The sequence below is a fragment of the Bos taurus genome, chromosome 7, assembly GCF_002263795.3.
Source record: "Bos taurus isolate L1 Dominette 01449 registration number 42190680 breed Hereford chromosome 7, ARS-UCD2.0, whole genome shotgun sequence".
Lineage (NCBI taxonomy): Eukaryota > Metazoa > Chordata > Mammalia > Artiodactyla > Bovidae > Bos > Bos taurus.
Window position 1 is genome coordinate 31,548,565 of NC_037334.1, and position 16,632 is coordinate 31,565,196.

Below are 16,632 nucleotides of genomic sequence, written 5' to 3' on the forward strand. Positions count from 1 at the left end.
TCTAAGAAGAATTAAAAGTAAACAATTAAAAGTTTAAATAAGTATTTGTTAAATAAATGAACTCTAGAAAACCTATGGCACCTGGGTGAATTCACTGGGAAAAAATGGACCCTAGAGCTCACTGCTGCTTTGTTGGATGGAAATATCCCTATTTCTCTACTTGTGTCATGGCATTAAACAGCACTAGAATTCTTTTTTTCTTAAACTACAATAATAGTACATCCTAGATTGCTATATGGCATGTGTATAGTTGTCCACAAACTTACTTTTATTATAATCATTTAGATCATGTGACATTGAGAAAACCTTTCATTTCATGTTTTAGTATTGCCATTGGTTCTCTGACAATTTAAAGTTTAAAAAAACTTTTAGCCTCCAATTTCACATTTAACTTTGGTTTGTAAATAGCATTTAACATTCAACGGAGACCTCCAATGGTGATTTGACTAATAATTTAGAAATAGACGAAGAGGAAATACTTTTAACAATGAAACATTTTTAGTGAGAGGAGTATCTTCCACATTTAACTCTAGGGCTGTCAATATGATTTTGAGATATTATCACTATAGCGATATAAATGGAAAAATACAGTCCTTGGAAAAATGCAAGGTACTTGGTTACATATTTATGCAAATATTTGAGCATTTGCTGTGCACTAGGCACTGTGTTACCCACTCCAGTACTCTTGCCTGGAAAATCCCATGGGTGGAGGAGCGTGTTAGGCTGCAGTCCATGGGGTCTCTAAAAGTTGGACACGACTGAGTGCCTTCACTTTCACTTTTCACTTTCATGCATTGCAGGAGGAAATGGCAACCCACTCCAGTATTCTCTCCTGGAGAATCCCAGGGATGGGGGAGCCTGGTGGGCTGCCATCTATGGGGTCGCACAGAGTCGGACATGACTGAAGCGACTTAGCAGCAGCAGCAGGCACTGTGTTAATTGTTGAGGATCTTGGAGAGAATAGACACACTAGACTGATCTTATAGGTAGTCAATAAACAAGCATGTTTCAGTGTTGCCAAGACCTATGAAGGCAAAAACAGAATACTGTGGGGAAAAAAGAAAAACAAAGCGGATATACTATAATATTGGGTAGTCAGGGAAGGCGTCTGAAATTTGAAGAAAGAAAAAAGGACAACTATGCCAACAGTGAGAGAAGAGTTCCAGGTAGAAGAACCAGCCCAGACTGCTCAGTATCAATCCATTGACCATGCAGAAACCAAGTGTTAAGAGTTATTCTCAAATAACTAAGTGATTTAAGGAGGGCTATTGGGGCTTCCCAGATGGCTCAGTGGTAAAGAACCTGCCTGCCACTGCAGAAGATGCAAGAGACATGGATTAGATCCTTGGGTTGGGAAGATCTCCTGGAGGAGAAAATGGCAACCTACTTCAGTATTCTTGTCTAGAAAATTCTATGGACAGAGGAGCCTGGCAGGCTACAGTTCCTGGAGTTGCAAAGAGTTGGACATGACTGAGCGCACGCACACACAAACACACACACACACGTCATCTACCACTTGGCCTGGTACACACAGATACAAAAGCAAAATCTATCATCAATACCACCATTAACCATGTATTTGGGAAACACAAGTGGATATGTTGACTTATTAAAGTGCTTATAAAACATCTGTGAGAACAATATAACTGCATTGTGCTAATTCCTAGACAGCAAGTCTTCAAAGAAAGTCAAACCTCCTACAGCATACTCCCTAGTGTGGGGATCAAGCAGTGCTAGTGGAAATGTGTGGCCAGGTATAACAGAAAGGAGGTCAATTGTTCAAAACACTGGAGAATTGAGACTGGAACATAAAACACATTTAAGAGCAAGTCAGCAGAAAATCATGAGGGTGGTGAAAAAAAAATCTGTGAGAATCATAAATAATCAGGTAGATGCATTTTAAACACTGTGTTTTCTTATATGGAATTTAACAAGAATTGTGACCTATAAATTTGGAACGCTTCTCCTGGACTCTAACTTTCCACATTTTCTAGAACCATCATGACCTTGGCAATGGCTTTTAGAAGCTACACTGACCAGGGGGAAAGAACATGGAATCTTGGTACAGAATTGAGGAAATGAGGATTTGGGTGGGGGCAAGAAATTCTACTGCTCACAGTATCCTGATACTCAGAACTATATAACATTATTTGAAAGCATAACAGGTCCACAGCAGATGCTCTAAGTGTAACCTACAGGGTCCTTCCAGGGCTACACCGCTCCATACAGCAGCAACTAGTCAGAGGTTGCTCTTGAGCTCTTGAACCATGGCTAGTCCCAACTGACATGTGCTGTGAGTGTAATAGGCACCTGGATCTCAAAGTCTTAGTGTAGAGAAAAGAACGTAGAATATCCGTTAATAATTGTGTACTGTTGGAATATATGGGTTAAATAATATGAATTTCACCTGTAATCTTTTTTTTAATCCAGCTACTTCAAAACTTAAAAATGAATATTTCTCTCGCATTATATTTCTATTGGACAGCTCGGTTCTAGGGAATGTGAAAAATCACCCCATCATACCTGCTCCCCAGCATCCATCCTAAACCGTTCCATCAAAATGGATGGCAGTGTTGTCAGAGGGTGGGTAGCCAGTTTCAGGTTTGGATGGGAGGTGAGAGATGGATGTGACAGTTACACAGTATTGGAAAAATTAATGCTTGGTAGAAAAACTCATCTATAAGTGTTAGACAATATTTATTGATGTGCTGTAGATGTTCCCAAAGAAGGAAACCAGGAGCATAAAAAATAAAACAAAACACTGTTTTATCCTTGTGCCAAGTGAACGAGGGGCTGCAGAATATTCTGTCCTTCAGATTGCTTTAGATTTTTTTTTTAAAAAGGGAGCATGAATAATTCTCCAAAATTATATTGAACCTTCCTTTCTTTCTTCTAATACAGCAACTAAACAAGCAGAAAGAAGCCTTTTACAATCAATAATCTAAGGTATTCTAAGCTAATGAGTATTCTGTAAACTTCTTGACAATAGCCACACTCCATGTAGATTATGCAACAGATGTTGATGATGCTTAGCATGACTGAGGATACAGAAAAAAAACTATTGTGTCTTCATACTTGGCTGAAGGAAAAATCTTTTCCCTTGAAAAGATCTGCATAAATGTACTCCCTTAGCAAACTGACTAATATGTCAGGCTTCAAAGTGACCAGACTGTACACTTACTGTTTTACTAATCCTCTGGCTTCCTCTGTTTTGAAATGGTTACAGAAAAGTCCATTTTGGAATATTTTGCCCTTGGCTTTAACACTTGGCAGAAAAGTTCCCTGTTCTCTGCTCTTCCTTGTGTTAGTTATAAAGCTGTTTGTCATCTCCAGTATCCGGAACACCTGCTTTTTTTAAAGGACTGCTGGCTCAGGGAAAAGAACATAAGTTATTTTTATGCAACAACTCGCCAACTCAAGGCTTTTAAAAACCTCATTTGAAACAGTGTTTTCTCCCCCTACCCCCACTCAAATAAAGTATTTTAAAAATAAAAATCTTTCATTTTACCAGCTTCCTTTTGAGATAAACCATTGGAAGGCAAATGGCAGGACAGTTGGGTAAACCAAATCATGAACCTTTCGATCATAACAGGATACACACGGGAAGAAAAACACAGGCAATCTTGTCTCCCAATTCAGAGAGAGATTTTTCACAGAACTTGTAGAATCTTAAGGAGGAAAAATTTTCAAGAATTTAGGAAGACCAAAAAGATGAGGGTGGCTCTTTTACTTTTTCTTATGGAGAACGACACAGTTTAAATCCCACGTTTAGTGTATATCTGTTGTTTTAGCCTACTTGGCAGACTTTCTCCCTTCTTGTAACAACAATTATCTTCTCTTCTGGGAACACTCCCTTCCTCAGCTGATAGATGTGTTTATCACTTGACCTGCCTCCCTGGCCATAGCGATGGGCACGTGACCAAGACAAGCCAATCAGAATGTCTTGTCCTCTTGGCCATAGGTTTGGGAGGACTGGTTGCGGCTATTGAAAAAGAAGCATTCCTTCTTGTTCTCTTGGGGCTGTTAGTGCTGAGAGTGATGTAAGACTTGGGCAGTTGTGGCTGCCATCTTTGCTACTCTGAAGAGACCTGACTGAGAATGAAGACAGTAGTGAGAAAAGTAGTACTAAGAGATGTAAAAGGAAAGAAATCTTGATGAAAAAATGTAAGCCCCCAGATTTCTTACTTATATGATCACAAAATTCCCATTAAGCTTTTCTTTTCAGCATCATCCAGTTTGAGCTGGGTTTCTGTCTGTTACAATCAAAAGATTCTAATACAGTATGTTTGAATGCAAATAAAAACTGTGTCAAAAAAAAGAGAAAGGAAAGAAAATAGAAAGCATAATAATGGCCTCCAAAAATGAAAAAAAGAAAGAAAAATGGAAATGATTAGGTAATTTCTCTTTTTTCTCAAATGTATCAGCAGAAATTACACACACATAATTATACACATGGAAATTCTGTCAATCTTAACTCACCCTCTAGAATTGAACACAAACTAAATAACTGCAATAAAATTAACCATTTCTGGCATAGGAGGTAGTCTGAATGCAAAAGTGCAGTTTTTAAAATCATACCTCGCAGCTTTATTGTTTTGGTTTTTTTTTTTGTATTTCACCATTTCCCTATTTTTTTAAACAAAAAAAATGATGACTTTTAAAATTAATAAAACAATATATATACTCATTTTAAAAATCATTAGTAAAGAAGTCATTAAAAATAAAAATCCAAATCTTACATTTCAAACCTATCCTTCAAGTGTGTCTTTAAATGTACTTTCCCAGAAACTCTTACCAACCTTCAAAAAAATTTTTTTTGGCTTTTAACAAAAATGGAATCAAAGTAATGCATCTGGTTCCCAAATTAATTCCTTTTTAAACAAAAACATTCTTTGCACATCTTTTCATGCAAAAACATAAGGTCCACATCATTTTATTTAGCTGATGACTAATATTTCAATTAAAGGGCTTCCCTGGTGGCTCAGTTGGTAAAGAGTCTGCCTGCAAGGCAGGAGACCAGGGTTCAATCCCTGGGTCAGGAAGATCCCCTGAAGAAGGAAATGGCAACCCACTCTAGTATTCTTGCCTGGAGAATTCCATAGACAGAGGAGCCTGGTCGGCTACGGTCCATGGGGTCACTAAGAGTCAGACACGACTGAGTGATAACACACGCAATATTTTAATTATTGACAAATATTTAGTCTGTCTCTACTTTCTTTGTTTTTCATTGCTTTTGCTGCTAGATCTAGTGCTATGACAAATGCCCTCAATATAGTTTTATACTCTTCTATTTTTCAAAATTGTTCTCATTTGTATTATTGTTGTAACTGTTTCCTAATCACAAACTGTGAACTAATGATCAGAACAAGAGCCGATTAAAGTCTCCGTCTTGCACACAACTGTGTGCAAACACACACACTGGATGTGATGAAATAGGCAGCAGAGAGGCACAATTTAAAGTGTGACATCAGAAGAAACACCAACATACACGAGGTGACCCAGGACCGGTGAAGTCTACACCCACAATCACACATGCGTAAGTTGACTTTCCTCGTGTTGTAACCTTCAAATCACACTCCAGGCCTACAGGTCTTGGCAGATGACTGACCTCTTCATCTACCATCTCTGCCATTTTCACTGTCAGCTTCTGTCCGTTATCACACAAGACAGTTAGTAAAACAGCTCTTTACCTTTAGGCAGATATCTGTGGTCCATTTGTCTAGATCAAGAGCCTTATAAGCACCTCTAATTGATGAAAGTGAAAGAGGAGAGTGAAAAAGTTGGCTTAAAGCTCCACATTCAGAAAACGAAGATCATGGCATCTGGTCCCATCACTTCATGGGAAATAGATGGGGAAACAGTGGAAACAGTGTCAGACTTTATTTTTTGGGGCTCCGAAATCACTGCAGATGGTGATTGCAGCCATGAAATTAAAAGACGCTTACTCCTTGGAAGAAAAGTTATGACCAACCTAGATAGCATATTGAAAAGCAGAGACATTACTTTGCCAACAAAGGTCCGTCTAGTCAAGGCTCTGGTTTTTTCCTGTGGTCATGTATGGATGTGAGAGGTGGACTGTGAAGAAGGCTGAACGCTGAAGAATTGATACTTTTGAACTGTGGTGTAGGAGAAGACTCTTGAGAGTCCCTTGGACTGCAAGGAGATCCAACCAGTCCATTCTGAAGGAAATCAGCCTGGGATTTCTTTGGAGGGAATGATGCTGAAGCTGAAACTCCAGAACTTTGGCCACCTGATGCGAAGAGTTGACTCATTGGAAAAGACTCTGATGCTGGGAGGGATTAGGGGCAGGAGGAGAAGGAGATGACAGAGGATGAGATGGCTGGATGGCATCACTGCCTCGATGGACGTGAGTCTGGGTGAACTCCGGGAGTTGGTGATGGACAGGGAGGCCTGGCGTGCTGCAGTTCATGGGGTCGCAAAGAGTCGGACACGACTGAGTGACTGAAGTGAACTGAACTGAATTCTGAATTCTGTGGGTGTATTTATTCCTGGCAGAATTGACAATATAATTGCTACTCTTTAATCAGCCCAGTGGACAGGACTCATTTATTTTACCTTCTGCTTTGAATTTTTTTCCAAGGAAACTTCGAGAGTTTTTAAAAATAGTTCGAGAGTTTTTAAAAAATAGTTCAGTCTTTTCTTTTAGCTTGCGTATCATTACCAAACATTCAGACAGTATTAGCCCCCACCCCTGCTTTTTTTGGCAGTGAGAAGGGGTGTTGTTTATGGCACTTTAGGTTACTGAAGCCTGACCCAATTACTTGTAATATTTTCCTCTACCTTCTCCAGGCTAGGAAACATGAAAAAATGACCCCTTCTTGTGGTGGTTTATCACCTGGCTTACTTTTCTTTACACTGACCTTTTTGTGTCTGAAAGCAGGGGAGTGAAATGTCCTGGCTCATGTGTAGCACTGGTTCTCAGATAACCTGAGCAGAACAGGAAGCGCAGGTGCCTTGCCTGTGACCCCACTCTCACTTCTGTTTCATTGTCTCTTCACTACTGTTGTTGAAAGTAAGAAAATATTGGGGTGGACAAAAAGTTCACTTGGGTTTTTCATAACACGTTATGGAAAATCCTGAATGAATATTATGGCCAACCCAATAACATGAGGCGATTTTTAAGGAAATCTCTGATTGCAGCAGATTACATGTCAAAGAACAATGGCCAGTTAAAACAGCAAGCCCTGCCTCTCTACTGACAAGGAAGAGAAGCTCCTGATGGCAGATTCCTGGTTCAACAATGAAATGCAGGGAAGTGAAATGAAATGAGGCCCAAGGCAACCCAACTCCTGGAAGGGCTTTTACTTTACCGTTTGGCAATTACCAATGAGTCATAACTGGTTGACATCCTAACAGGGTCCTTTCCTTACTCAAGGCCAGGACTTGCCTGCAGATTTGGGTAGGTCAAGTTTATGTTGGGTACCAACCACCTCACTTTTCAACTCCTCTCCATTTTTCAAAATAGAAATCTACTATCTTTAGGGGCTGGACTTCCTGGGACCAGACTTGATTCTTAGATCTGGGCTGTGTATCACATCTCAGACTTTTCTGTCTCCACTCCACACTTGCCACCAAAATACACTTGCCTTGTATCCCACTCCCTCTGGATCCTAATAGGATCTGTAGTGAAGCCTATGTGCCATGTGCCATGCACTCGGTTGTGTCCAGCTTTTTGTGACCTAATGAACTGTAGCCCACCAGGCTCCTCTGTCCCTGGGATTTTCCAGGCAAGAACACTGGAGTGGGTTGCCATTTCCTAATGCAAGGGAGTGAAGCCAATAAATCCATATAACTGAAGGTCACTTGTGGATGCATCTCTTGGGAGGTATGTGCAGCCAAGAGGTTCCCCCTGAATCTGGTTGGGAATCTTTATGCAAAAGGAATGAATATAATGGTGGGGCTTTAAGGCATTTTCTTAGGGGAGATTTTCAGACAGAGGTGATTTAGAAACTCTTCAAAGCACAAGAAGAGGCAGCCCCCTACCACAAAAACTTAGCCTGGCCTCCTGCCTTCCGCCATTTTGACAGGAAACTTGATGGGCTGTCCTAACACAGCAGCAATTATAACTTAGCAATCCTTCGGTCTCCTCCCCACAGCAGGGGAAGAGAGCTCTGCCAGGGAACATTCTCCGACATAAGGCAGCTTTCTGACATTCTATAAGAGAGGCAGTTAAAGATCTTGTTTGAAACACATGGATTTCACTGCTCTCTTTTCTCACACTTCTCTCTCTCCTCCTCTGTGGCTCACCTGCCCAGGCTTTTAGAGGACACCTGCATGACTAAATGTGCTCACTGCTTCTACAGAACCACACTGAAATGCCTACCATGTTATGTTCAATGAGGGAACTCGAAACACACATGGGGTCAAACTGGGATAAAGAAGACATCACTGTTCCAACTGAACAAAACATTCAATTATTACTTCTGTCTCTCGTCTTTTCAGTTTGGTCCCATCTTCTCTGATACCTTCAAATTTCTATTTCATATAATTGCTTTTTCTTTGAAGAGTATAGATTATATATAGTATTTCAATCTCATTTTCTAAGAAGCAAATGAAAATGCAGTGTGTAATATAACTGGCTTTTTATTAAGATCATAGGGAAGAGAAATTAATCTAAGGTTCTTATCAAGAAAGTAGACTATTTTTCCGTATTTCTTTAAGTAAAAATTTATTTCACAGACTGTAATGTTTCCTCTGAGTATTTCCTTAAATTCAGTTATTAGTCTTTGGTTAACCCTTCTAGTTTCACTGTGTTCTTTAATGAGGCAGTTTGGAATAGACAACAATATTGTTTTACCAGGAGTAAGTCTTCCTGACCACTTAAGCATTTTGGATATAGTTATATCTAAATACAGTGCTTTCTAATTTTTCCATAGGTGTTGCCCTTTGTTCAATTTACTTGAACTTTAGCACAACATGAAGAAAATTTATAAATATCACCTTAGTTAATTTCATATTCAATGAAGAAGCTATGTGAAGGATAAATGAAAATTGAAGGCTTTGATTTGAATTGCATTAAGTGTTCATAAATCAACTATAAAAGGAATATTTATTTACTGTTCACTCAGTTAAATATGTTCATGCTCAAGAGAGAAGAATTACATGGTAGGGGAAAACTTTATATATATATATATATATATATATATATATATATATATAATAAAATGAGATTGCAGTTGTAAATCCCTAATCAGGGGATCTTAATGGTGACAGGACATTAGAAAGAAGCTAATTGGCAATGTAAGGAAGACCTAGGGCAGGAGGGAGATTTTCAAATCAATAAGGTAAACAACTGGCTGACATCGGGTAGATAAGAAAAATTTATTTCTATACAACCATCTAAAAGCATCTCCCTCTTGTTCTAGTCTGGGAAAGGGTGAATATATAGTGAAGTAGCAAATAGGAGATGAATTTGGGGATTTCAGGCTTTCAGTTTGGGGCTTTGCCACAGTCCTAAATCATCCGTAAGGTCTCAACTCATCCTTCCCTCCTTTCTCCTCAAACCATCTGTAAAGACAATAAAAATATCAGTTATTTTAGCATCTGAAGGCAAAGGCTTACAAAGAAGGCAGAATTCTTTTCAAGAATTTTTTTTTCTTCTAGAAAATACCTTAATGACCTGAGCCTGTTTGGCTATGAAAGTTGAGCCTCTCCACTCCCCCAGTCTCATCTAAAAGGATTCCCCACCTGTGATGTGATTGTGTGCACGCTAAGTCACTTCAGTCTTTGCAACACCATGGCTCCTCTGTCCATGAGATTCTCCAAGCAAGACTACTGGAGTGGGTTGCCATTTCCTTCTCCAGGGGATCTTCCCAGTCCAGGGATCGAACCTATGTCTCTTATGTCACCTGCATTGGCAGGTGGGTTCTTTACCATAGCATCACCTGGGAAGCCATGTCCTCCCCTGCTGTTTATCTCAGCATATTTCTAAAGCCAAAGAGTTGGTTCTCCTGTCTAAGAGCAGAAATCTGAAAATTGACACTGTGTAGAGTTCATTAAAATATGTATGTAATAAATTTGAGTTAAATATTTACACTCAGGAAAGGGTTGAAAGGTATGTAATGTTTGCTTTTTTCTTTCTAACATAATTTTCCCCAAAGTTTAGTTTTTGTTTCTTATGTATTAAACTGCCTAGACCCTTAGCTAGATCATCAGCTCCTTACTGCAAAATTCAGTCTCAAATGGAAGAAAATAGGGAAAACCACTAGGCCATTCAGGTATGGCCTAGATCAAATCCCTTATGATTATACAGTGGAGGCGATGAAGAGATTCAAGGGAATAGATCTGATAAACAGAGGGCTTGAAGAACTACAGATGGAGGTTCATAATATTGTACAGGAGGTGATAATCAAAACCATCTTCAAGAAAAAGAAATGCAAGAAAGCAAAGTGGTTGTCTGAGGAGGCCATACAAATAGCTGAGATAGGAAGAGAAGTGAAAGGCAAAGGAGAAAGGGAAAGATATACCAAATGAATGCAGAGCTCCAGAGAATAACAAGGAGAGGTAAGAAAGCCTTCTTAGGTGACCAATGGAAAGAAAAAGAGGAAAACAATAGAGTGGGAAAGACTAGAGATCTCTTTAAGAAAATTGGAGATAGCAAGGGAGAATTTCATACAAAGACAGGCACAATAAAGGACAGAGATGGTAAGAACTTAACAGAAGCAGAAGAAGCTAAGAAAAGGTGGCAAGAAAACACAGAACTGTACAAAACACCTCTTAATGACCCAGATAACCATGATGATGTGGTAACTCACCTAGAGCCAGACATCCTGGAGTGTGAAGTGAAGTGGGCCTTAGGAAGCATTGCTACAAACAAAGCTAGTGGAGGTGATGGAGGAATTCCAGCTGAGCTATTTCAAATCTTAAGAGATGATGCTATTAAAATGCTATACTCATTTTGCCAGCAAATTTGGAAAACTCAGCAATAGCCACAGGACTGGAAAAGATCAGTTTTCATTCTAGTTCCAAAGAAAGGCAATGTCAAAGAATTTTTAAATCATACAATTGTACTCATTTCACATGCCAGCAAGATTATGCTCAGTATCTTTCAAGCTAGGCTTCAGCAGTACATGGACCAATGTACAAGCTGGATTTAGAAAAGGCAGAGCAAGCAAAGATCAAATTGCCAACATACGCTGGATCATAGAAAAAGCAGGGGGAAAAAATCTACTTCTGTTTCACTGACTATGCTAAAGTCTTTGACTGTGGATCACAACAAACTGTGGAATATTCTTAAAGTGTTGGGAATACCAGACCACCTGACCTGCCTCAGAGAAACCTGTATGCAGGTCAGAAAGCAAGAGTTAAAACTAGACATGGAACAACAGACTGGTTCCAAATTGGGAAAGGAGTACATCAAGGCTGTATATTTTCACCCTGCTTACTTAACTAATATGCAGAATGCATCATGTGAAATGCTGAGCTGGATGTATCAGAAGCTGGAATCAAGACTGCTGGGAGAAATAGCAACAACCTCAGATATGCAGATGATACCACTTTAAAGGCAGAAAGCAAAGAGGAAGTAAAGAGCCACTTGATAAAGATGAAAGAGGAGAGTAAAAAAGCTGGCTTAAAACTCAACATTCAAAAAACTAAGATCATGGCATCTGGTCCTATCACTTCGTGGCAAATAGATGGGGACAATGTGGGAACAGTGTCAGATTTCATTTTCTTGGGTTCCAAAATCAATGCAGAAGGTGACTGCAGCCACAAAATTAAAAGATGCTTGCTCCTTGGAAAAATACCTATGACAAATGTAGGCAGTGTATTAAAAAGCAGAGACATCACTTTGCCAACAAAAGTCTGTATAGTCAAAGCTATGGTTTTTCCAGTAGTCATGTATGGATGTGAGAGTTGGACCGTAAGGACATCTGAGCCCCGAAGAACTGATGCTTTCAAACTGTCGTGCTGGAGAAGACTCTTGAGAGTCCCTTGGATAGCAAGGAGATCAAACCTGTCAATCCTAAGGGATCAGATCAGATCAGTCGCTCAGTCGTGTCCGACTCTTTGCGACTCCATGAATCACAGCACACCAGGCCTCCCTGTCCATCACCAACTCCCAGAGTTCACTCAGACTCAGGTCCATCGAGTCAGTGATGCCATCCAGCCATCTCATCCTCTGTCGTCCCCTTCTCCTCCTGCCCCCAATCCCTCCCAGCATCAGAGTCTTTTCTAATGAGTCAACTCTTCCCATGAGGTGGCCAAAGTACTGGAGTTTCAGCTTTAGCATCATTCCTTCCAAAGAAATCCCAGGGCTGATCTAATCAGTCCTAAATATTCATTGGAAGGACTGATGCTGAAGCTGAAGCACCAATATGTTGGCTACCTGATGTGAAGAACTGACTCATTGGAGAAGACCCTGATGCTGGGAAAAATGGGGGTAAGATGAGAAAGGGGTGGCAGAAGATGAGATGGTTAGATGGCATCACTGATTCAAAGGACATGAGTTTGAGTGAACTCAGGGAGATAGTGATCTACAGAGAAGCCTGGAGTGCTGCAGTTCACGGGGTCACAAAGAGTCGGACACAACTTAGTGACTGAACAAGACCCTGAAAACATAAGATAATCAGAAAGAAAAATCACTGAACAATGGAGGAAAGGAAATCTTCTGACCCCATTGTCCCTACAGGGAGCCTCTCCCTATTTCAATAAAAGAAAACAAGTCTTTTAATGTTTTAGCTTAAAAGATTGAAATTAAGGTACTCTAACTTAACGTGTATCTGACTTAAAATATTTTGCATGTAAAACAGCCAAGTTAGAGAAAGGCTGGTTCAGCTGTAAGAACCATGTGACACCTAAAAAGCAGGCATTTCAGTGGGGGGAGGTTTTCATGGAGAGCCAAATAAGAAGCAGCTGGGGCTCTAGCATTCCTCCTGATCCCAGACGCTCCAAAACCAGGAACTCAAGCGCCAGCTTAATGTGTGTGCTGCAAGGGCTTATCTTTAAATAGTTGCTCTATTAAATTCATCTTTCATCTATTAATAGGAACGCCCCCCTCCCTTCAACATCCAGCCTAAAAACACACAAAAAAGGGTCTGACTCTCAGAGAAATAGTGGAGAATCCTTATTCTCCTGTGCTTGAAGGACTAGGTGCCAGGGTGGGCATAGGTCACCATGAAGAAGTGTTTAAATTCATAAACTGTGAAAATATTATACAAAGCTTCCACACTACATAAGAAACTAGGTAGTTCAAAAACAAATGCCTTTGAAACAGTTAAAGGACCTGGTGAAAGGATTTTACCACGATCCAAAATGTCTGGAAAATGACATCAGGAGTTTGTCCCCCAAAGTACCAGGATATACATGAAAGGCTGAGCATGCTTTAAGCGGAAGGAAAGTGTGAAGGTCCAGGAGAAGGAGATATTTTAGATAATACTGCATTCGACCCTCACTATTGTCTTTTATGGCACAGATGTGTCAGCTGCTTGCCAACCTTCCAGGCTGTGTCATTTGAATGAAAGTCAGTGCAGGGACAGAGGACTTAGAATCAAGTGCTCTAGGTCGAGTTCATACAAGGATCGCATTTTTATCTGTTTGCCCTTGTTCAGTCCTAGTGACACTGCAGTATCACTTGACACAAGTTGTTTAGTCTTCCTAAAACTAGGTATCTGGCCTGACCACCTTCTCCAAAGGAGGATTTTTGCATATGTACGCAGACAGTCTTAATCTAATGAGTGATTGGCGGCAGACTGAAAGAACAGCTTGGGGACTTGGATGTTTACACTGAGTACAGTCAATCCACAGTGGGAAATGTGTGCTTGTTCATGACAGGAATAATGATGTTCTGTCATTTCTGTTCACCTGCCGACTCACAACCACCACAGGGCCAGACCTGTTGCCCTGCACTGTCCTGTACATCAGAATAGAATGGCCAAGCTGGTGTGGCCTGACCACTGTGGGAGGCACATACTCTCCCATCTTGTGGGACTGCCCAGCACAGCACAGGTTAGAATTGCCCACCTGCTCAGGGTGTATCTTAATGTTCAAGGCCAGCCCAAACCTGCAGCAGATCTCTTCCCACTTTTCAAGGTGATTATGGAGTGGAACTCATTTGAGAAGGTCTGAGTCACTCTGCAATTTGCAAATATATGTCTGGAACTAGGTAAGGAGATAATGGCCTGCAGTTGCTTTGGGCACCACCCCAGAAACCTGCTCATCCATGGACTGCTCTTCACTACAAATCCTGGGGGAATTCCTGTCCTCTTTGACCTACCAAACCCCTAGTCCCGACACTGCCCCGATGATGGATGGCCTGGGTTATGCGTCTACCTGACCCAAACACATTTTGCAAAGCCAAATATTTCTGTCAGTACAAAATAAGCTTGCTTGCCAAAAACTACAAACCCACAATTCCAATCTGTTAACACTTGTAAAAGATACAGATAGAGAACAATCAGTTTCCTTGGATTCTTAGGTCTCCTATGTTGCCTTTAGTATTGTTTTTAACTACCTTTCAATTCCTCTTTGGACCCCAAGGTAATCACAGATTTCAAGAGAAAGCCTAAGTATCTGGATGAAGAGTTACCAGTTTGGTTTCTGAGAGTAATTACAAGGCATCTTGGTGTGGAGTGATTTTTCTGATGTGGAACAATTCACAGTTTAGAACCAATGCTTTAAGACTTTTCTACTCAATAATACTCAAATGGCCATACATACTTTAAAATCATTGTAACTACAGTTATTTAAAGAAACACAGGCTTCACGTGTTTCTACATTAAGTATATCTAAGGAAGAAAATTCTGATCTCATACTGATGATGTAATGTATATCGGAAGCCAGTTTATTCAGGTGAGCAAACTAGACCTTCACATGGGAAAGAAAATTCATACTGGATATTTTTCATGGTATTTGGCATTTGACATTACCACATCAGTTCATAAACTTTTTTTTTTGTTTTTTGTTTTTGAGGGGAGGAGTTCTTCATTTTGGGGCTGGTTCCATAAGAAAACATACTGCAATTTTAAAATTCTGAGCGGTAATAGTTTAGACACTTTGTTTATAAGGCTAACATGAAATCTGCTCATCAGAGTTGAGGGTAAGCTCCATGGGGCAATGCAGTAATTAAACTCTGTGAAGTTGTGGGTTCTTAGATGTCGTGTCTCCCAAGAAGTTCAGTACTGCAATCTGGTGATTATGAGAGTTTGCTTTGTGATCATCAAAGGGGTAGGTTTGTGTGTGTGTGTGTGTGTGTGTAAGCAAATTACTCTTAAACCTCCTATCTACATGGATGTTTGAAATACAGCTCATCAGGCTAAATTAAAAACACTCTTTGTTGCTCAGAAAATGTTTCTTTTTTGGAAAAGTGCTGATTCAAACCAGTCTGTTGTATTAATTCACAATATCTCTATGGAATTAGAAAGTAGGAGGAACAGGAAAGGCCTTTGTACTAATGTTTAAGGACCGTACATATGTGTTGTTCTTATTATGTTAGCGATCAGTCAAATTAGAGGTGGGGCACAAAGGCCAACTATTTTCATTTCCAAGTCAAAACATGAGTTTTTAAAAATTATTTGAAGAAATTGATAATTTTATTTGGGATTTAATCAACAAGTCACATTGGACACACTTTTAAATCACAAGGCTTGTTAAATTTGACTTAGCTATTTTTTACTAAAATGAAAAAAATTTCCTGGTTAAAGTGGTTCTTGGGGGTTAAAAGAAACTTCAGATCAGTTTTCCAATAGCTCATATGTGACATGGTCACCTTCCTTGATTTATACATTCTTTTCTCCTGACCGTAACACACATACATGCACACCCCGGGGTGTCAGGGTGTCCAGATTCTAGGGAATAGAGAAAGAGAAAAATGTGAGGGCAGATACTGCCTGACATTAAGACTTTACTAACCATCTAATATGAAAGTGTATAGATGCTTCCCAGGTGGTACAGTGGTAAAGAATCCGCCTGCCAATACAGGAGACACAAGACACTCGGGTTTGATCCCTGGGTAGGGAAGACCCCTTGGAGGAGGGCATGGCAAGCCACTCCACTACGCTTGCCTGGACAATCCCATGGACAGAGGAGCCTGGCAGGTTGCCATCTATGGGGTCACAAAGAGTCTGACACAACTTAGTGACTGAGCACACAGGCATAAGCATCAAAAAGGATATCCCAAATTAACCAATATGCACATGAAAAAATCCCAGCACCTCTCTTAAACTCCTTGGAGAATGGATGGTAGACAATACATCTCTTCTGGAGGAGAAGGGGAGCCAGACGATGAGATGGTTGGATGGCATAACTGACTCAATGGACATGAGTCTGAGTAAATTCAGGGAGATAGTGAAGGACAGGGAAGCCTGGTTTGCTGCAGACTATGGGGTCGCAAAGATTTGGACATGACTTAGCAACTGAACAACAATATATGCACTCAAATAATTTACCTGCCTGAGATTCACCAGGTACAAACAGCCACAAATTGAAAGAAATTTACATCTGATGTATCCTCACTGACTTGGGTAAAGATCTCTTCCTTATAGACAGACCTAGGATGATGAGCAGTTATTTCTCTCTTTTTCTTTAGATCCCACCAGGAAATACACAACTTCAGTGCTGCCATCCTTAAACCCCAATCCCCCACAGAAGTCATGCTTGTAAATGATTTCCTATCTG

At 40.2% G+C, this 16,632-nt stretch overlaps 1 protein-coding gene across 4 annotated transcripts in view; it reads right to left on the bottom strand.

Moving 5' to 3' along the window:
• The window catches only part of SNCAIP (synuclein alpha interacting protein), a 258,415-nt gene that overhangs the window by 167,852 nt on the left and 73,931 nt on the right, over positions 1-16,632 (bottom strand). The gene's annotated exons all lie outside the window — the stretch shown is intronic.